The 23,703-nt window shown below is 47.1% G+C and overlaps 1 protein-coding gene across 2 annotated transcripts in view; it reads right to left on the reverse strand.

Annotated features, from left to right (window-relative positions):
- The window catches only part of EGFL8 (EGF like domain multiple 8), a 68,739-nt gene extending 52,164 nt beyond the window's left edge, over positions 1–16,575 (reverse strand). Inside the window, exon 1 of one of the 2 annotated variants that reach the window (XM_073548744.1) lies at positions 16,486–16,575. The gene's annotated coding sequence lies outside the window, so the exon portion shown is untranslated. Of the gene's footprint in view, positions 1–7,543; positions 8,497–16,485 lie in introns of those variants that run through there. The other variant, XM_073548743.1, reaches the window with a different exon arrangement.
- Positions 16,576–23,703: the final 7,128 nt, after the last annotated feature.

Below are 23,703 nucleotides of genomic sequence, written 5' to 3' on the forward strand. Positions count from 1 at the left end.
CCACCAAGCTCCTGTGCCCTATGTGGGATATTAACCATCAAGCTCCAGTGCCCTATGTGGGATAGTAACCACCAAGCTCCTGTGCCCTATGTGGGACAGTAACCACCAAGCTCCTGTGCCCTATGTGGGATATTAACCATCAAGCTCCTGTGCCCTATGTGGGATATTAACCATCAAGCTCCAGTGCCCTATGTGGAATAGTAACCACCAAGCTCCTGTGCCCTATGTGGGACAGTAACCACCAAGCTCCTGTGCCCTATGTGGGATATTAACCATCAAGCTCCTGTGCCCTATGTTGGATATTAACCATCAAGCTCCAGTGCCCTATGTGGGATAGTAACCACCAAGCTCCTGTTCCCTGTGTGGGATAGTAACCACCAAGCTCCTGTGCCCTATGTGGGATATTAACCATCAAGCTCCAGTGCCCTATGTGGGATAGTAACCACCAAGCTCCTGTGCCCTATGTGGGACAGTAACCACCAAGCTCCTGTGCCCTATGTGGGATATTAACCATCAAGCTCCTGTGCCCTATGTGGGATATTAACCATCAAGCTCCAGTGCCCTATGTGGAATAGTAACCACCAAGCTCCTGTGCCCTATGTGGGACAGTAACCACCAAGCTCCTGTGCCCTATGTGGGATATTAACCATCAAGCTCCTGTGCCCTATGTGGGATATTAACCATCAAGCTCCAGTGCCCTATGTGGAATAGTAACCACCAAGCTCCTGTGCCCTATGTGGGACAGTAACCACCAAGCTCCTGTGCCCTATGTGGGATATTAACCATCAAGCTCCTGTGCCCTATGTGGGATATTAACCATCAAGCTCCAGTGCCCTATGTGGAATAGTAACCACCAAGCTCCTGTGCCCTATGTGGGACAGTAACCACCAAGCTCCTGTGCCCTATGTGGGATATTAACCATCAAGCTCCTGTGCCCTATGTGGGATATTAACCATCAAGCTCCAGTGCCCTATGTGGAATAGTAACCACCAAGCTCCTGTGCCCTATGTGGGACAGTAACCACCAAGCTCCTGTGCCCTATGTGGGATATTAACCATCAAGCTCCTGTGCCCTATGTGGGATATTAACCATCAAGCTCCAGTGCCCTATGTGGAATAGTAACCACCAAGCTCCAGTGCCCTATGTGGAATAGTAACCACCAAGCTCCTGCGCCTTATGCAACATTAGCAGCCAGCAAGCTCCTGTGCCTGTGTGTGTGAACCAGTACAGCGATGGTACTGCTGAGCTCTCTGGCCTCCACTAAGCCTTGTGGGCATTGTGCTTTTCCTCGAACTGCCGTCTGTGGTCAGTGCCTGCTAAAGACAGTAAGTTGGGGATGTAACGGCTTGTGATCGGTCACCTCACCATAAATGCCAAAGCCGTTTTGGTGTCCTCAGTTAGTCACTTTACATTACTCACATCCCGAGCCCTTGCTCCCCCTCCACCATCCCCCTCAGCCCTCTCCGCTATGTCTCCATTGCTCTCACTGTAAAGGTCACGTCTGTGTGGAGTAAACCATTTCTTTGTATGATATACAATAGAGGTTTTCCTGCGTTCATGTGTCTGAGCAGATAATCATGTATTATACTGGAACAGCAGCAACTCTCCCACTGATACAGGTCACCCGCAGGGCACCACGGGCGACTGGTGCACCCAGGATGTGGCACATGGGTATAGATGTATGTCCATATACTATGGGTGGTGGAGGGGTACAGAGGGTGGGTATATGAGGTGCCACATGGGTATATATGTGCATGTATAAATCAGTATCTGGTGACCTACTGTCACCTCCATCATCAGTATCTGGTAAATATCTGTCACCTCCATCATCAGTACCTGTTGACCGCCCATCACCTTCATCACTTCTTCTCAGTCACTTGTACACAGGTTATGGAGGATCTTTTCAAGAGGTTGTTCTAAACATCTTAGACCTGGCCCCAGATCTCCTGTGTATAAGGCTATAATGATCTCCAGTGCTTTATAATGGAAAGCCAAACCAGTGAGACGAGGAAGAAAACGGAAGACTACCATACGAATGGATGAAAGTATAGTCGGAATGGCAAAGGCTCAGCCAATGATCAGCTCCAGGATGATCACAGACAGTCTCAAGTTACCTGTGAGGACTATGACAGAAGACGCCTGTGTGACGCTAATCTCTTACCAAGAAGTCCCCACAAAGTCCAACTGTTAAAAAAAGACATGTACTGAATTGGATACAATTTGCCAAAGAACACATCAACTGGCCTAAAGAGAAATGGAGAAACATTTCGTGGACTGATAAAAGTAAAATTGTTCTTTTTGGGTCCAAGGGCCGCAGACAGTTCGTCAGACGACCCCCAAACTCTGCTTTCAGGCCACAGTACACTCTGAAGACAGTGGAGCATGGTGGTGCAAGCATCATGATATGAGCTTGTTTCTCTTACTATGGCGACAGACCTATTTACCGCATACCAGGGATCATGGATCAGTTTGTATATATTACAATACTTGAAGAGGTCATGTTTCCTTACGCAGAAGAGGATATTATGCCCACGGGGGTTTCAACAAGACAATGACTCTAAAGACACCAGTAAACGAGCAAAATCTTGGTTACAGTCCAACAAAATTGAGGTTATGGAGTGGCCAGCCCGATCCCCGGACCTTAATCCAATACAGGGTTTGTGGCACATTAGTATATGGGAGGGGGAAACTTTCCAAGATGGGTGGTGACCATGACGGCCATTTTGAAGTCGGCCATTTTGGATCCAACTTTATTTTTTCCGATGGGAAGAGGGTCATGTGACACATCAAACTTATTGAGAATTTCATATGAAAAAGAATGGTGTGCTTGGTTTAACGTAACTTTATCCTTTCACGAGTTATTTACAAGTTTCTCTTTGTTTACAGCCATTGACATGTCTCAGAGGTTAACACGTGAGGAGTGGAGAGAGATTGTGTTGATGTCTGGTGAACGCAGTACCCGGGTCATTGCAGCAGATTTCAATACAAGACACCCTACGCAAGAAAGCTGTCACCATTCCCATGTTATTTAAGTGTATCCATATAAATGGCCCACCCAAAAAAGTTTGCCTCATCACTGAACATAATGTTCTCTGTAAACTGAGGGTCATGTTCTAATTTTTGTTTTGCCCATTCTGCAAATTAAGCGCGCCGATCTGGGTCACCAACCATTCCCGTTTTATTTAGGTGTATCCATACAAATGGGCCACCCTGTAGAATATTTGTGGGGGGACATAAAAAAATGTTGTTTCTGAGGCAAAGACAACAAATGTCAAAAAATTGTGGGATGTAGTCCCAGTGTCCTGGTCTGGAATAACAGGTGACGAGACCAGAAGTTGGGTGACTATGCTACATAGAGGTGAAGAAGTTCTAAGAAACTGCGGGTACGAAATAATAGGTTAGTGATTCAGAGAAATGATAAATCGTCATAAAAAAGTATGTGGGGAAGGTGACTTGACGGACAGACCTGACTGTAAGTAGGAGGGGACGATTTGTGCACTACAGATGAAGATTGGCAATGACAGAAAGGTAACAGCAGGGAAAGACAGAAAAGGGAGTGCAGTACCGAAATTTGACCACAAGATGGTAGGGGGGAGTGTAGTTCAGGACTTAACATCAGCTTATGGCTATAGAAACTGCTTAGTCATGGGGGCGGGGAGATAGGAACCCAGGTGGGAAATTCCCAGTGAGAGTGGGGATAAATAGGACTGGTTGGGGTTCGGGAGGAGCTCAGCAGAGGAAGACTCAGGACAGAAGACTGAGACCGGTGGAAGAGTTCGACCAGGGGACTGACAGGACAAGACAGGGGGGTGGCCCAGACACGACATACCGCAGGACAGACGAGGCCCCGTGGGTACCGATTGGACGACGACCTCGGGCAGGTGAAGCGCTGGCGGTAGATTGGTCTAGGACAGCCCCAGTGAAAGATCCGCGAGGGACGTCATCACGACTAAAGGAAAGGTGAAAGGTACCTGGGCCTGGAAATGGAGAACTGTAAAGGAACTGCGGTGTATGGCTATGGTCGTGAGGAGGACGGCCAATAAACCCGGATCTGTTACAACTGAATTCTGCCTCCGTCTCGTCTTTGCATCGTCCGGTCATGGTAAGCAGTGGACCACCCCCCAATCCGGCCCCCTACCACAAGTACGTATTGTGAGTCTGTAAAGACAAATGCAGACACTGGTATATTTTAAAAAAGCCCAATGTTAATTTTTTGTTATTTTCTGTAAAGTAGTTAAAAATGATCAACATTTCTCTTCATGAAAACAGTGTGCAATGTTCCCAATGCTGGAAATAAAGACTAGTGTAAAGGTTTTGTGATGAACTATTACTTTGAACACTGCTGTACCCTGGATGGTGGATGGGTGTGGACTCCATATTGTGGTTTGTCTGGCAGGTACCGGGCGCTGTGGATGGTTTGTGAGGAGCGTATGTCCTTGTGCAGTGTATAGTATAGTACGACCTCGTACTGGGGGATCGGGACCACTGTAATACCCGATATGGTACAACAGAGCTGTCGGGGAAGGGAAGGCTACAATATTTCACTTTGGAGTGTCTTGGGGCTTTTTACAGTTATGTCGGTAGCCAGGAGGGTCCGCACCGGAAAGAATGAGGGACGACACCTGCTAATATAACCTTGGTTATGTCATGTCAGCCATGAAATCATTGCTCCCAGAGGAGACGTGACCTCACAGCGCGCTGCGTGTGACAGGAAAGTCAGGAGGAAGCAGGACAATGAGACGCCGCACCTCACAAGGAAATTTTTATTTGACTGCAAAAAAACGGACATGAAATCAGAGGCAGGAAAATAAGAGGCAGCCATGTAATGCGAGGAAATGAAGGGTTAATGAGACGTCATCTCCCTGATGGTCACATGGACCATTATAGGCCAGGACTCCATGTCCCTCGTGTTCCCAGAAAGTAACACTGCAGTGTGACTTACAGCCAGCAGGTGGCAGTGCAGAGATTTGCATAGTCCCACACATGGTCATATATGAACTACAATGATCAGGATTCATAAATACAGCTGGGGGGGGGGGGTCTTCAGGTAATTTATCCCCTGCGGGAATGATGCACTTATTGGTCTATGAAAATGAACCCTTTAGTAACTATGTTGCATGTCTTTACAACGCTTAAAAAGTTTATTATCTTATTAATAGGTGGGGTTTTTTTTACTTTTGAAGTGAAATTTAATAAGAAAAAAATAATAAAAGAAAACAATTTAAAAATAGATGCAAAAATTGCAATAGTCAAAAAAAAAAAAAAATCAGAGCAGAAAATAACTGAAAAAAGAGAAAAAAAATTGTGCAAAAAAAAAAAAAAAAAGTTTGTCTCGGGATTAGGAGGATATATGGACGATATATGTGGGGGGCCATGAAGCTGATCCAACTTCAGATGAGTCTTCAGGCCACAACCCCTAATAATTTGATGATTACTCATGATGAGCGCTGCGCTTTTAAAAGAGTCTTTCTGTCTCCCTCTAGTGTCCATTACTGTGCACTGCACCACACAGGGAGATAAGACAGCGCCATGAGCCACTGGGCCGCCATGCTGGCACTTCCGCGTGTTTGAAAATTGTGGACTGGCAATATACATAGAAGATAAGTAATTAAATACAGAGTTACTGACTCTTACTGATGGTTTCCACTGATTTGCATCTACTAATATCTTTCCCTTGCTGACCCACATACTACCTAGCTATCAGTGTGCAGCGCGGGTTGTCAGCGCCAGAGCAAGGTAAGTATTGTGCTCCCCCTAACCCACTGAACCTCTTATCCGCCGTGCACATTATGTTTTACGAAAATAATTATGAAATTATACTTAGCACTGTGACACTTCATTTTTTTCTACTTTTTGCCACAATCTGACATAATTTTTATTAATAAAATGTTATACATTACTGTAATGTTTTTTGTTTTTTTTTACTTTTCATTACGGAGATTATCTGTGCAAAAATCGCATGAAAATGTCGCCCGGTCTCCAGATATAACTGCGGATTGGATTATTGCAGAGACGGCACAGAAGTATTGTGTATTCCTGGAGACTTCCTGGTGCGGGGTGGGCTCCACCCGTCTGCATAGGGGAAATTATTGTCACCTGCTTATTATCGGCTCTTTGATAATGAGGAAGCACACAGGGAACATTCGGTTTTCCCGAGACCGTCGGCTCCTTGCTGGTGTGATTCTCTCCCACGGACGATGATGCCTCCAGTGATATTGGATTATTATTCTCTTAATCCATAACTTCCATAATAATGTATCAGAAGAGTAAACACCCTCCTACATGGAGGAGGAATACACAACAGACCCTAACGGGACGGAGGCACGAGACCCCTATATTACACCGCTCAATGTGAACTCCACATTTGACCTGTTGGGTTTAGGTGATGGATTCATTGCATACTTCTTTCTCAATCGATCGCGTCCTTATATTGGGCCATCGTAAAGAAGGGTGAAATCAAAGACTGGCAATAGGATAACAGGGGAGGATGATAAAACCCAGGACACTTTGCAGACAGGTAACCAACATGGGCTGAGGTCAGACACAGCCCATGGACAGTCTATGGGGGAAAAAACAGCATTTTTAAAAAACCTTCTCAACTAAGGCCAGGGTCACACTGGTGAGGAATACGGCCGAGTGAGAGGCGCTAAAAGCACGCATTACACACGGACCAATGATTCTCTATGGGGTCCCTCGCACCAGCCGTATATTTCTCATCCGTATTCTACGCTCCGTGCCAATCGCAGCATGCTGCGATTGTCAGCGTACTACGCCCGTAATACGCCAATGCAAGTCTATGGGTGCGCAAAAAATACGGATTACACACGGAACACACGTGTGACTTGCGAGAAATACGCACCTGGTGTCTTTTAGCAAAGCCGGCAATTCAGTGCACTATACAGTAAACTCACACTGACAGGTTTAACAAAGAAACGAAAGAATAGATATAGACACATAGAATACATATATATATATATATATATATATATATATATATACATATATATATATGCATTCTATGTGTCTATATCTATTCTTTGGTTTCTGTTAGAAACCCTGTCATAGGGCTCCATTATATGTCCATTTTGCAAGCCGGCGAGAAAATCTCGCCATACGGATGGCATACGGATTACATACGGATGCTGACATGCGCAAAATACGCGACCACACCTTGATTACGGATGACATACGGAGCACTATTTAGGGGTCTGTCATCCGTATTACGCATGTAAAATACTGACCGTATTTTGCGCAGGTTAGTGTGACTCCAGCCTTATGAATAAGCCAAATTAAAGTCCAGATTATAAAGACTTAAAAAAGTTTTTATTAATTACACAATAAAAGAAAAACCAGACAAATAGGACATAATACAATACCATAAAATGTCATAATGTAAGAAGGTAGTTACATAGTAAACACATAAGCCATGAGTAAATATGGTGATCATAGAAACTCCATCCGCAAAAAAGTGCATATAGTGAACAGACACAGAGTATAAAAACTCAAATAAAGTGCATAGGAAATGTAATAAGATCATAGATACCCGTGATCAATGGCTCAATGCGTCTCCAGTTCCCTCCAACGTACGTTTCGCCTACCGTGGCTTTCTCAAGGTCTCCTTGGACTGATTACCGGCACTGCTGACGAGTCCCACTGACCTGGAGGGCTGCAATATCTCCCTGGGCGTTTAGACAGCGGAGGATCCTTGGGCCATGTCGAACCGCAGCAGTAAAAAAGATAAGGAGACGCCGGGGCGCGCCTCTGCTACATCCAGGATGGCACCAGCAAACAACAAGTCGGCTGGTAGTGGAGCGATGGGAGCTGCTGGCAGGCTGGAACGATATGCAAGGGTGCCTCCTGCTGCTGCTCGATCGCCCAGTGCACAGACTGAGGCAGACGCTGGATGCAGCGTGGAGCTGGAGGATCATCTCTCCAGGGAGGGAACAGTGAGTAAACTGGGCCCCCCTTCAGCCCAACATGTGCAGACACAGGGGCCTGTGCTGGAGGAGGAAGGAGTGGGGGATGGGGAGCAGCCGGAGTCTGTGACTGCTGAGCCCACACTGGGAGAAATCCTCGCAGCAATTAACTCCTGCAATACCACACTGGCCACTCTAAGTAATCAAATGGAGATTGTCACCAAGGACATGGCCTGTATTAAACAGGAGCTGCGAGGGGTGACTGCCAGGGTGGGGGAACTGGAGGAGCGTGTTGGTGCGACGGAGGATAAATTGCCACCAATAACACGGGAGCTGGGAAAAGCCACGCAAAATATTACAATACTGCTGAACAAGGTGGATGATTTAGAGAACCGCTCCCGTAGAAGTAATCTGCGACTGGTGGGGGTTCCGGAGAGGACGGAGGGGACTGACTCACTTGGCTTTTTTGAAAAATGGCTAATGGACACCTTTGGTAAAGATGTTTTGTCCCCATTCTTTACTATTGAGAGAGCACACAGGGTCCCTACGCGTGCCCCCCCCGCCGGGAGCACCCCCGCGTCCCATCTTGCTTAAGCTCCTACACTTTAAAGATAGAGATGCTATCCTGCGCAGATCCAGAGACATTAAGGAACTTGCTATTAATGGGAGGAAAGTCTCCATTTTCCCTGATTTTTCCCTGGAGGTGCAGCGTAAAAGGGCGCAATTTATTAAGATTAAAAAACGCCTACGTGACTTACAGGTGACATATTCCATGATGTACCCTGCTAGACTGCGGATTGATGTGAATGGAGAAACGCACTTTTTTGATACGGCGGGAATGGCGCTGTCCTGGCTGGATATTAATGAGAGGTCCATGAGGAGGAAGAATACTTGAAGTTCTCCCTTTTTTCGCCACCAGGTGTTGTTACTCCTTTTTGTCTAGGACGCTATGCTGGTATAATTACTACTGTTCATTCCATTTCGGATTCAGGGCGGGAGCTGACCGGATTGCTGTGGACACTCGTTACAGTGACAAGCTGTGGACCCTTCTCCCTGCGTTGACTCTGGGCGAGTTTTCTAGCCCTGATTCTCTCTATTTGAGAGAAATGTGCAAGTTACACTTGTGTTTGGGGGTAGGGGCGCTGTGCACTGGTGTGCAGTGCTCCCTCTCCCTCCTTTGTTTTTTTCGTTTGTTGTTGTATTCCCTAATTGTTCTGTGGGATGTGATGTGCGTCAGCCGTGTCACCCAATTCATTGTACTGAGGGATGGTGGAGATTGCCTCTCTCCCTCGGGAGTGGAGTATGTTCCGATTTCTCATTTTTTAGTCTGCTCTTATGGCGATATCACTTAATATTGTAGCGTGGAATGTTAGGGGGCTCGGGGATGCAAATAAGAGATGTGCTATATTTACTAATATGCAGAAATTTCTCCCGGCTATCCTGTGTATGTCTGAGACCCACATGGTGAAAGATAATATTCATTGGCTAAGAAAGGGATGGGTTTCACATGAATATCATTCCACGTACTCGACCCATGCGCGGGGTGTCAGTGTGCTGGTGCACAGGTCCATCCCCTTCTCATGTACTAAATCAGTGGTTGACCCTGGGGGCAGATTTGTATGTTTGCTTTGCACGTTATACGGTATACAATTTATTTTGGTTGCCATATACATCCCCCCGCCCTATTCAGTCGAACCAGTAAAAAGAATCTTGTCTATTTTGGGTTCCTTTCCCCCTGCGCCGACTCTTCTAATAGGAGATTTTAATACATATTTGCATCCCTATTTGGATAAGTTGCATTCGGGAAACATATCAGAAGATGCAGCCTCAACCTCATTTGCTAGAACGTTAGTGGAGCTGGGTATGGTAGATCTTTGGCGTGTCCAAAACCCCACAGCCAGACAGTTTTCCTGCTACTCTAGCTCCCACCACGCTATGTCACGGATAGACCTGGCCATTGGGAATACACTCATGACCCCATATGTACGAGGGGTGGCCTACCTGCCTAGAAGTGTATCTGATCACTCGCCGCTACATGTCACACTTTCATGGGGACACCCCCTCACCCTATCTAGACCTATCTGGAAGCTTAATCCCTTCTGGATCCAGCTTATAGGGGGATCTTTGCATGATGCCATTCTAGAATATTTTCAACTTAATGAGTACTCTGCATCATCACACATAGTCTGGGATTCCATGAAAGCCTATGTCAGGGGCTTATATATTAGAGAAATATGCACACGGAAAAGCCAAAATAGACGCTACACCCAGAGTCTGATCCAGGAGGTGTCTGTTGCGGAGGCTGCGGTGATACTCAACCCGACAGAGGAAACTAAAAAAGCTTTGGAGAAGGCACAGGGGTCGCTCAGGGAAAACCTCATGTCGGCGGCAGCAAATAAACGTTATTTCCTCAAACAAAAATATTTTATAGAGGGGGAGGGAGTAGGACATTTATTGGCCACGGTCATTAGAGCACAGGACGGATCTTCATATATCAATAGGCTAAAAACGGACTCGGGTGGTCCTGTGACAGACAGTGCGGACATAGTGAGTGAGATAAGGAGGTATTATATGCGACTATACACATCAGATTGCAGTCTCACGGAGACTGAGATTGAGCAGTACCTGGATGCTCTCTCTCTCCCTGCATTGGCTGATAGCGATAGGGATTCATTGGATCGGGACATCCTGTTGGAGGAGTTGGAGGAGGCGCTTGGTCAGATGCAAAATGAAAAGGCTCCAGGAATGGATGGCCTGCCTGGCGAGTTTTACAAAACCTATGCACCCTTACTGCTACCTAAGCTACTTAAGGTATTTGAAGAGGCTGAAAGGCAGAGGGTCCTCCCGCCATCTATGAGGGAAGCTTTGATAGTTTTAATATTAAAGCCCGGAAAGGATCCAGAGGTTCCGGATTCATATCGCCCGATTTCCCTATTATCAACAGATGTTAAATTATTGGCCAAGGTACTCGCCAATAGGATGTCCCGAGTTATCTCATCTGTTATACAGAAGGATCAGACGGGATTTATCCCAGGCAGAGCCACATCTATGAACCTTAGGAAACTATACTTGGGGATTCAACATAGTTCTGGGGAGTTGGGGGGAAGAGCAATTTTGTCCTTAGACGCCGCTAAGGCGTTCGATAGTTTGGAGTGGGGTTTTTTGTGGGCGGTACTTCGGAAAATGGGCTTTGGACACAGATTTATAAATTGGGTGAGGCTGTTGTATGGCTCGCCGGTGGCGAAGGTTGGGGCTAATGGCAGGGTCTCTGAGTCTTTTCCTCTTGGGAGAGGTACTAGACAGGGGTGCCCGCTCTCGCCCTTGCTATTTGCTACTGCGGTGGAGCCATTGGCAGTTGCAATTCGGAAGTCCAGAGAAATAATGGGATTCAGATGTGGAACTGTGGAGTTGAGGATATCATTGTACGCGGATGATTTACTTCTATATTTAGATAAGGTACATTCCTCGATTTTGCCGGCAATGGAGGTCATTCGAGAATTTGGGCTGAGGTCTGGTCTTCGGATTAATTGGTCCAAATCAGCTTTAATGCCGATAGACCCTCTCCCGGCGGATTTCTCAGATTTGCAGATACCGGTCCCTGTAGTTCGGAGGTTTAAGTATCTGGGTATAATTGTTAGTCCTGCCCCGAAGGATTTTCGGGCTCTGAATCTGGAGCCCCTGTTGCAGCGATTTAGAGCAAAAGTACATACTTGGTGTCGCCTGCCGTTGTCGAATATTGGTAGATCTAACTTAATCAAAATGGTAATGATGCCACAATTATTATATTTGATACATAATTCTCCGGTGTGGATCTGTAGGGACTTTTTTGCAAAAATAAATACATTATTCCGGGAATTAATTTGGAAGAAAAAACAGGCTAGGATTCGCTTGGAGATACTGCAGCGAGGGAAGGAGGAGGGAGGATTGGCGGTGCCAAACCCATTCATATACTTTATAGCCTCCCAGATGCAACATCTTAAGGGTTGGGGTAGAGACGGGGCGTGTGACAATGGTGGTGATATTGTGAGGGAAGGATCGGTATGGAAATATCCAGGGTGCCGGTTGGAGGTGGGAAGACGGCAGATAAATGGGGCACGATACCCCACGTTGGCTATGATTTTCAAGGTGTGGGATAGGGGTAAGTCTCTTTTGAAGATAAATGGGCCTACGGAATTGTGGCCATTGTGGCGAAATCCGGATTTGCAAGAGATCAAAAAGCTGGTGGGGTTCGGAAGATGGGAAGATAAAGGGATTTATCTGGTGTCACAAATTTTGCAAAATAATACTCTTAAGAGTTTTGAACAATTGAGAACAGAATTTCACCTCCCGCACGTCTTCTTTTATCAGTACTTACAGCTAAGACATGCATTGGAAAAACAGAGAAGGACAAATCCGGTGATAGTGACACATAATCAAACACTACATATGCTACTTACATCTGAGTCTTCTAGGGGACTTATCTCTGAATTATATAAAAGATTATTACCTGCCCATCTGGAGACATATCCACTGACTGCTGCTAAGAATAAGTGGGAACGGGACGTTGGCCCCCTGACGGAGGACCAGTGGTCCGATATTCTAGAACAGGTCCCTAAAATGGCGGTTTCTGAGTGCCAGCGGCTTTCGCAAATATATCTCATTCACAGGGTATATAAAACACCCAGCTTATTATTTAAAATGGGACTTAGGCCCAATACACAATGTGTTAGGTGTGGGCAGGATGATGCCCACTTGATGCATGTTATGTGGGAGTGCGGGCACATTGGGGATTTCTGGAGGCAGACCCTGGGACTCATAGCCCAAGTATACCATATCACAATACGACCGTCACCTCGTCTATGTTTGTTGAATTTGTGGGAGGAGGGGGTTGACCCGGACTCTGCAGTGGCCCTGGGAATAGCACGCATCCTGTATCAGGCAAGAAAGATACTTGCATATCATTGGTTGGATCCTATGCCACCAACATTGTCAGAGCTTAAAAATAAACTAAATAATGTCATCAGATTGGAAAGGGGGGCTTATTTAAAAAGAAATGCATTAAGAAAGTTTTACAAAATTTGGCAGCCATGGATGGAGTCACCGGGTCTCCCCTCGGGCGCACTGGTACGGGATGCGATGTTGGACCAGTTGCTGTTGTGCTTGCGATGAGGGGATGCTTGGGGGGTGAAAATAAAGTCTAGTGCCCTTTGTGGCGAAGTAGATTTTGAGTGGCGCGGTGGGAGGGAGCTGGGGTGGATTGGACCTGATATCCGTGGGGGGCGGGGGGGCGCGAAATATGATGCGGAGTGGCGCGGCTGGCGGGGATGGTTTTCCCGCTGAAATGAGGCACTGATGTATAATTTTGATTTTTGTTTATTTGTGGAGCCATGTTGTTTATAGGCTCAATTTTATGCAAATATCTGTGTTTTGAGATTTCTTCTTTTTATTTATTCTTACACAGGAAGAGTTTTACCCTTTAAATAATATTTGCTCTCAATGTAAATTTTACTTGCTATATAAGATGTCATATTCTTTCTGTATTGATTCCTGAATGTTTAATAAAAAAGATCTGATTCAAAAAAAAAAAAAAAAAAAAAAAATGTTTTTTGCAATCCTTTACAATGGAACGACGCCTTTAATTCCAAAAGCTATTTCAAATATTCCCCTGGTTTTCTCTCGTTCTTCAATCGCTGAATACAATAGTTCTAATATCAGTCAGTAAATAAAATCCATACATCATCCGCTCTCCGCTGTGCCCCCTGTATGCACCTGAACGTCTCCTCCAGACCCTCGCCCTACTAGCTCCCTTGCTCCATGGTTTGGCCCCCTCCTGGATCATGCTGGCTCTCTAGATGTCCCTTTGTTCCCCGTACTAGTTTGTCTTTTGCGCCTTCAGCTACTTCAGGCCTCCGCAGCCTCTAAAAACCTCCACTAAGGGGCAACAGGGGTCAAATCCTGGGACACTTGTGGAACCCCAATTTAGTGGTGACTCTGTCACCTCCTTGGTAGGAAACCAACCACAACCCCGGACCGGACACGTGGCTTCTTTAGAAACGCCAACAGCCACAATGTTCTCACCCCAGTCATAAATTACATGCACACAATCTCCAAACCATTGACCCATTACCTGCCCCACTCCAGCACAAGCTTCATTTCCAGCACATTTTATGCACTAAAGTGAATGCAACATCTGAACATGTCCAGTAGACTGTCTTTGCCAACATGGTGGTGGTCCGCAATAACTTCGTCCCTAAACCAAACCACTAAATCTTGTAAGAGGGTGACAGGAATCCCCTCACATCCTACAACCTCTGAGCATTATTGGGGGCAAATTCCATTCTCACTCAGCACCATGTAATAGTTTGTCATGTCGCTGCAGGGTGAAAGTAAAGTTCCTCCTGTTCTTTCCTCGATCACGTTGGCACAGAGTGCAATGGCAGGAAAATAGATAGTGTCATTTATCATCTCTGTGCACGTAGTGTTAGTTCCCTAATGTAGAACTTTTTTGCATGCTCAGCCCTAAATTTGCAAAAAGAAATGAAACATTGCAGACCCGCACCTCTGCAGACCCGCACCTCTGCAGACCCGCACCTCTACAGACCCGCACCTCTACAGAGACAGACCTCTTCGGACCCAGACCGCTGCAGAACCGCACCATTGAAGACCCGCATCTCAGAAGACCTGCACCTCTGCAGACCCACACCTCTGTAGACCCCCCACCACTGTAGACCTGGACGTCTGCAGATCGGAATCTCTGCAGATCGGAATCTCTGCAGGTCTGCACCTCTGCAGACCGGGACCTCTGCAGGCCCGGACCTCTTCAGGCCCGGACCTCTGCAGACCCATACCTTTACAGACCCACACCTCAAGAGACCCGCACCTCTGCAGACCACGACCTCTACAGACCGGGATCCCTGCAGACCCAGACCTCTAAGGACCAGCACCTTTGAAGATCTGTACCTCTTTGGACCTGGACCTATTTGGACCTGGACCTCTTTGGACCTGGACCTCTTTGAACCCGGACCTCTTTGAACCCGGACCTCTTTGAACCCGGACCTCTTTGAACCCGGACCTCTTTGAACCCAGACCTCTTTGAACCCGGACCTCTTTGGACCCGGACCTCTTTGGACCCGGACCTCTTTGGACCCGACCTCTTTGGACCCAGGCCTCTGCAGACTCAGACTTCAGCAGACATGGACCTCTTCGGACCCAGACGTCTGAAGAACCACACCATTGAAGACCCGTATCTCTGAAGACCTGCACCTCTGTAGACTCGCACCTCTGTAGACCCCCCACTGCTGCAGACCCGCACGTCTGCAGACCCGCACCTCTGCAGACCCAGACCTCTGCAAATCGGAATCTCTGCAGATCGGAATCTCTGCAGACCCGACCTCAGCAGACCGGGACCTCTGCAGACTGAGACCTCTGCAGGCCCGGACCTCTTCAGGCGCGGACCTCTGCAGACCCACACCTCTACAGACCCGCACCTCTAGAAACCCGGACCTTTTAAGACTCGCACCTGTGCAGTCACAGACCTCTGCAGACCGGGACCGCTGCAGACCCGCACCTTTGAAGATCTGTACCTCTGCAGACATGGATCTCTTTGGACCCGGACCTCAGCGGACCCGGACCTCAGCAGACCCGGACCTCTGCAGACCCAGACTTCAGCAGACACGGACCTCTTCGGACATAGACCTCTGCAGACCCACACCTCTGCAAACCCGGACCTCTGTAAACCCGCACCTCTGCAGACCGAGACCTCTGCAGACCGGGACCTCTACAGACCCAGACTTCAGCAGACACGGACCTCTTCGAACACAGACTTCTGCAGACCCGGACCTCTGCAAACCCGGACCTCTGCAGACCCGGACCTCTGCAGACCGAGACCTCTGCAGGCCCGGACCTCTGCAGGCCCGGACCTCTGCAGGCCAGGACCTCTGCAGGCCCGGACCTCTGCAGACCGGGACCTCTGCAGACTCAGATCTCTGCAGACACGGACCTCTTTGGACCCAGACTTCTTCAGAACCGCACCATTGAAGACCCGCACCTCAGAAGACCTGCACCTCAGAAGACCCAGACCTCTGCAGACGCACACTTCTGCAGACCAAGACCTCTGCAGTCCGGGACCTTTGCAGACCCACACATCTGCAGACCCGCACCTCTGCAGACCAAGACCTCTGCAGTCCCGGACCTCTGCAGACCTGTACCTTTGAAGACTCGCACCTCTGCAGAGCCGTACCTCTGCAGACTCGGACCTCATTACTCTTCTGAACAAAATAAGTATCCCTATGATGTAAGATCCTGCAGACCATGCAGCAGTCTGGAACTTGGAGTTGTAATTGGAATGTTTAGAAAACTATACAACCCCCAAATTACATTTTCTGACAAGATCCCACAAAACAATTATGTAATGTGTACAGTGTTCTATATAACGCTCCTTCATTTAGATACTGCACCCCCCTGCTGTTCTCACATGGAATGTCCCACTAATATTTCCAGTAGAGTCACATTAAAGAAGCACTCCTCCCTTCAAAATGCTTATCTTTTTAATATACTGCAGCCATCACATTATACAGCACTGTGTACTCACAATTGTTCATTTTGCCTTTCTACCCAGATAATTCTTCTCTTCTCTGCACTATGTAGAAACAGGAAGTCTCTTGTCCCCTGCATTTATCATTCTCCTCTTCATCTCCTGACCCAGCTGCTCTTTCCTCCCCGTCAGGGTTGTATTGATGTTTGGCTCTGCATAGCCTTTTTTTTGTCTTTTTTTTTTAATTCATCATTTCTCGACAATCACATGGTCAATTCCTGTAAGCCACCTGTGTGTACACATTGGGGGGGTGCAGGGTTTTGGCCTTGGCATTGCTGGAATAGATGGTGGAGCAATAGGACGAGTCAGATATTTACCTTTCTGGAAATTCCTCTAACCTGCAACCCATGAGCCATAATTATGCAGCGGCTGCAGGACATTGCACTGGTCTTCTCTCTGTAGAGTATAAGGGGGATGTCTGCTCAGGGCTACCTCTCTGCAGAGTATAAGGGGCTGTCTGCTTAGGGATGCCTCTCTGTAGAGTACAAGGGGGCTGTCTGCTCAGGGCTACCTCTCTATAGAGTATAAGGGGCTGTCTGCTGCTTAGGGCTACCTCTTTATACACAGGACCCTGTGGCACTGGGCTTCGTAATCCTGTTTGTAACGCCAAAATGGAACACCCCCAGGGCAAGTGGGGTTCACTCACTTACTCGGTACTGGGCCGGTGTCTTAAAGGGGATGTGTCGCGGTGACCCGGTCCGTGGCCCTGGGTGTCCATGTAAAATAGATCAATCACCCCTGTATCTGTTTCCTATCAATGGTATGTGTCCTAGCTGCAATACCTTCATCACCCATCTCTCCTGAACCCCAATCAATCACCCCTGTATCTGTTTCCTATCAATGCTTTATCTGTCCTTTTAGATCTGACCATTTCCATTTGTTTTGTTGTTTTTTCTGAGTTCTAATTAATCGTCTCCTGTGTCTGTCCAGTCTCCCTACTGCTCCTCCCTCCTTCTGATCACACCTGGCTTGTTTGATGTGCAATTGATTAAATTCAGACTCAGAGGTCTGTCATGACCTCAGTCTCTCATTCCAAGGATGTCTTCTAAGGATAATATCTGAAATAATAATGCCTGAAATGAGCCTGAAGTGACCAGAAGGTATGACTAAACGCTGCATTTAAATGTACTAAATTTTTTTTGCCTTCTAAATTACTCTCACCATGCTGACATACGCTCTAACAGTTTTAGCTCCTTTAACCCTCACTCTCCTTCGCTATTCGCAAACCCCAGCACCCGCTAACCAAATAATAATCTCTCCTTCCCTCTTGCCTCCCCACCTGACCTCCTCTGCTGACCTGCTCCTCAACCTCAGAACTCTCCTAATAAAATACAAAACAAGCCGCCCACTCTCCTCCCACATCCTTTCCCTCTCTCTGCTTCTACTCACTGCTGGCGACATATCTCTCAACCCTGGACCCCCACAGCTCATACCTCCCTTTACTACCCCCTTCTATCGTTCCCATACCAACACAAACACCAGAAATCTTTCACACCTCAAATCCGTGCCCCTGATAACCACCACCCTGCTCCCACTCTCTGTATCACTCTGGAATGCTTGCAATAAACTCCATGTGATTCACGACCTCTTTCCCTCTCGTAACTTTTCCTTCCTTGGCCTCACCGAAACATGGCTGACACCCTCCGACACCGCCTCCACTGCTGCGCTATGTTACCGCGGCCTCCACTTCACCCACCCTCCTCGCCCTGGCAACAGACATGGCGGAGGAGTGGGCTTTCTCCTTTCTTCCAACTGCACCTTCAACCCAATCCCACTTCTTCCCTCCCTTATCCTCCCCTCTTTTGAAGTCCACTCCGTCCGCATCTACTCTCCCTCCAACCTCCAAGTGGCCGTCATATACCGACCTCCGGGCCCGACCACTGCCTTCATTGATCAATTCTCTACCTGGCTCCTTCACTTTCTCTCTGCTGACACTCCCACCATCATCATGGGTGACTTCAACATCCCCATTGACACCCACCAGTCAGCAGTCTCCAAACTCCTTTCCCTTACTTCATCCTTTGGACTTACTCAGTGGTCCTCCTCAGCCACCCACGCAGATGAACATACACTAGACCTGGTCTTCACCCGCCTCTGCTCTCTTTCTAACGTCACCACCTCCCCTCTCCCTCTATCTGACCACCATCTACTCACTTTATCATCCCTGTCCTCCTCACCTGTCGCCCATGTCCAGCAGCATGCGCACCCCCACAGAAACCTCACACATCTAGACACTCGCGCACACTCTCTGACTCTATTCTACCATAGCTTCACTCCACGACACAGACACTGTCACTAGTTTCTACAATGCCACTCTTGCATCAGCCATCGATTCAGTCGCCCCTGTCATGCATAACAGAGTGCGAGGAATCAATAGACAACCCTGGCACAATAACATCACTAAAAAGCTTCAGCAAGCATCCAGAATTGCAGAGCGGCGCTGGAAGAAAACGCATTCACAAGACGACTTCACTGCACTCAAACAAGCAACACTTGCATTCAAATCAGCTCTCACCTCTGCTAAACAGGCCTTCATTACATCCCTTGTATCTTCCTTATCCCACAACCCCAAACAGTTGTTCAATACTTTTAACTCCCTCCTCCACTCACCACTGCCCCCTCCGACCCCTAATCTCTGCCGAGGACTTTGCCGCACCTAATTTGTATGCACCTTACTTATGAATATATATTATCATTTTGGTTTTTAATTTTTTTTTTCACTGTTGAGATACATATATTTGTTTGCACCATTTACTGCAATAATATGCCCTTATGAAATGGATAGTACTGCCCTCTTATGTATATTTTTATATTATAAAACACTGATGCTTTGCTACTTTTAAAATACCTCAAGTACCTTTATTTATAAAATAATAAAGTATATACATTTTTACATTCAGGACTTATGGTCAATGTGTTCTTGTGTGTTGTGCTGACTTCAAAAACAAGATAGACCAAACACGGCAAGTCTTTATTGCTCAACCACCACAACCCCTTTGAATGCCAGATCAATGCCCAAAACCCATAACCTCCTTATCTAACATCACTGAAGGGGAGCTTGCTCATCTTCTCTCCAAATCACACCTCACCACTTGTGCACTTGACCCTATCCCATCCCACCTCCTCCCCAACATCACCACCACTCTTATCCCATCCCTAACCCACCTCTTCAACCTATCACTAACTTCTGGTACCTTCCCTTCTTTCAAACTTGCCACAATCACGCCTATCCTTAAAAAGCCAACCCTCGATTCAACAGCCATGTCCAGCTATCGCCCAATATCGCTGCTCCCATTCGCTTCTAAACTCCTGAAGCAGTATGTCCACACTGACCTTTCCTCCCACCTCTCATCTAACTTGCTCTTTGACAATCTACAATCTGGCTTCCGCCCCATCATTCCACTGAGACAGCCCTGACCAAAATTACCAACGACCTAAATACAGCCAAAGCTAACGGACAATACTCTATACTCCTGCTTCTAGACCTGTCCTCTGCTTTCGACACAGTTGACCACTGCCTCCTAGTACAGATCCTCTCCTTTGGCATCAAAGACCTTCCCCTATCCTGGATCTCCTCATACCTTTCCAACCGCACATTCAGCGTCTCCCACTCCCACACTACCTCCTCATCCCACCCTTTCTCTGTTGGAGTCCCCCAAGGCTCTGTTCTAGGACCCCTACTCTTCTCAGTCTACACACTTGGCCTGGGGCAACTCATAAAGTCCCACGAATTCCAGTACCACCTTTATGCCGATGATACTCAGATCTGGGCGGCACGGTGGCTCAGTGGTTAGCGCTGCAAGCTGGGGTCCTGGGTTCGAATCCCACCAAGGACAACATCTGCAAGGAGTTTGTATGTTCTCCCCGTGTTTGCGTGGGTTTCCTCCGGGTACTCTGGTTTCCTCCCACATTCTAAAGACATACTAATAGGGAATTTAGATTGTGAGCCCCATCGGGGACAGTGATGATAATGTGTGCAAACTGTAAAGCCCTGCGGAATATGTTAGCGCTATATAAAAATAAAGATTATTATTATTATTATTATTATTATTATTATTATTATCTACCTCTCTGGCCCAGACATCACCTCTCTGATGTCCAGAATTCCAGAGTGTCTATCAGCCATATCCTCCTTCTTCTCCTCTCGCTTCCTCAAACTCAATGTGGACAAATCTGAACTGATCATCTTTCCCCCATCTCACAGATCTTCCTTAGCTGACCTTTCTATAACAATTGACAACATCACGCTTTCCCCCGTACCGGAGGTCCGCTGCCTCGGAGTAACCCTTGACTCTGCACATCCAAGCTCTCTCCACCTCCTGTCGCCTCCAGCTCAAAAATAGTTCCAGAATCCATCCCTTTCTCAACCCTCAATCTACTAAAATGCTTGCGCATGCTCTCATCATCTCCCGCCTCGACTATTGCAACATCCTTTTCTGTGGCCTCCCTGCTAACACCCGTGCACCTCTCCAGTCCATCCTCAACTCTGCCGCCCGACTAATTCATCTCTCTCCTCGCTACTCCTCCGCTTCTCCCCTCTGCAAATCTCTTCACTGGATCCCATTCCCTCAGCGTATACAATTCAAATTACTAATACTGACCTACAAGGCCATCTACAACCTGTCTCCTCCATACATCTCTGAACTAATCTCCCGATACCTTCCCTCACGTAATCTCCGGTCCTCTAAAGACCTCCTTCTCTCCTCCACACTTATTCGCTCCTCACCCAACCGCCTCCAAGACTTCTCCCGAATAGCCCCCATCCTCTAGAATTCCCTGCCCCAACACGTCCGGCTATCAACCGCACTCGGATCCTTCAGACGGAACCTGAAAACCCACCTCTTCAGGAAAGCCTACAGCCTTCAATGATCCCCGCTGCCTCCTCACCACTACTGGAGCTACCGCCTCACCATCACTGGAGATGCTGCAACCCCCCAACCTACTGTCTCCTTCCCTACCATCCTGTAGCATGTAAGCCCCAAAGGGCAGGGTCCTCTCTCCCCTCTATATCAGTCTGTGATTGTTAGTTTGTTTACTGTAAGTGATATCTGTGATTTTTATGTAACCCCTTCTCATGTACACTACCATGGAACCAATGGTGCTTTAAAAATAAATAAATAATAATAATAATAGATGGAAATGAATAAAGTTTATGTCTGGATAAGTTTTTGATGCCACTTGTGGTATCTCCTCAGAAGGGGAGCAGCGCTGCAGAACAGATCCTCTGGGACAGATGGTGTGGTGCAGCAAAGATGTAATAGCTCTCCACAGGCAAAGCTGTAGTCCCAGGGCAGCAGTAGTAGATGTTGAGGTATATGGTGTAGTGTTAGGCACAGAGATGTAGCAGTGCTGAGTAGGTTGGCGCAGAAAGAAGGCAATGACACAGCTGAATGCAGTTCCAATGCTTTTCTCACGTTTCGGGCATAGACAGGTGCCCGCTTCAGTGCTGTGTCCTCCAGGTTAGGGGCTCAGACAACTCCCAGGCAGATGGAATACACCCTTCCAGCACTAAGAGAGCTGTCTGCTCAGGGCTACCGCTCTATAGAGTATAAGGGGCTGTCTGCTTAGGGCTACCTCTCTATAGAGTATGAGGACTGTCTGCTCAGGGCTACCTCTCTATAGAGTATAAGAGGGCTGCCTAATCAGGGCAACCTCTCTATAGAGTATAAGAGGGCTGCCTACTCAGCGCTACCTCTCTGTAGCGTATAAGGGGCTGTCTGCTTAGGGCTACCTCTTAATAGAGTATAAGGGCGCTGTCTGCTTAGGGCTACCTCTCTGTAGAGTGTAAGGGGGCTTTCTGCTCAGGGCTACCTCGCTATAGAGTATAAGGGGATGTCTGCTTAGGGCTACCTCTCTATAGAATATAAAAGGGCTGTCTACTCAGGGCTAACTCTCAGTAGAGTATAAGGGGGCTGCCTGGTAAGGGCTACCTCTCTGTAGAGTATAAGGGGCTGTCTGCTTAGGGCTACCTCTCTATATAGAATAAGGGGCTGTCTGCTCAGGGTTACCTCTCTCTAGAGTATAAGGGGCTGTCTGCTTAGGGCTACCTCTCTATAGAGTATAAGGGGGCTGTCTGCTCAGTGCTACCTCTCTATAGGGTATAAGAGGGCTGTCTACTCAGAGCTACCTCTCTATAGAGTATAAGGGGCTGTCTGCTCAGGGCTACCTCTCTTTAGTGTATAAGGGGGCTGTCTGCTCAGGGCTACCTCTCTATAGAGTATAAATTGCTGTCTGCTCAGGGCTACCTCTCTATAGAGTATAAGGGGCTGTCTGCTTAGGGCTACCTCTTTGCAGGAGTATAAGGGGGCTACCTCTCTTTAGTGTATAAGGGGGCTGTCTGCTCAGGGCTACCGCTCTATAGAGTATAAGGGACTGGCTGCTTAGGGCTACCTCTATAGAGTATAAGAGGGCTGCCTACTCAGGGCTACCTCTCTATAGAGTATAAAGGGGCTGCCTGCTCAGAGCTACCTCTCTGTAGAGTATAAGGGGCTGTCTGCTTAGGGATACCTCTCTATAGAGTATATGGGGGCTGTCTGCTCAGGGCTACCTCTCTTTAGGGTATAAAGGGGCTGTCTGCTGCTTAGGGCTACCTCTTTATAGAGTATAAGGGGGCTGTCTGCTTAGGGCTACCTCTCTATAGAGTATAAGGGGGCTGTCTGCTCAGGGCTACCTCTCTATAGAGTATAAGGGGGCTGTCTGTTTAGGGCCACCCCTCTATTATTCATTTTTATTGTCGACATAGAAGTACAGGGATGGGGGTGTTTTTTGTTTTTTTTCAGGGTAAGTTGCATTTGCCATTGACATAATTTTGGGTTGCGTATAACGTTTTCATAAAGTTTTGTTAACTCTTTATGAGAAGGAACATAAAAAAACCAGCAATTATACCGCAGTTTGTTTGCATTTTAAACTTTGCTGTATTCAGCGCGCTTTATAAATAAACTTTATTCTGTCGGTCAGTAGATTATGGTGACACCAAGTTTAATTTATGGGTTTTTATTACTTTTGTGCAATAAATACACTCTTTCCAAAATAAAAAAAAAATGGTAATCTGTTTTATGTCGCCATATTTTTTTGCATGATAGTATTTATTGATACCGTTTGTGCACTTTTTGATCTCTCTTTATTACTCTTGTTTGAAGGCATAAAAAAAAGAAAAAAGCAGTAATTCTAGATTATTTTTTAAAACACCGTTCAATTTAATTGATGTTATTTTTA

Source organism: Dendrobates tinctorius, unplaced genomic scaffold (genome assembly GCF_039654945.1).
Source record: "Dendrobates tinctorius isolate UK_male_01 unplaced genomic scaffold, ASM3965494v1 ptg000158l, whole genome shotgun sequence".
Lineage (NCBI taxonomy): Eukaryota > Metazoa > Chordata > Amphibia > Anura > Dendrobatidae > Dendrobates > Dendrobates tinctorius.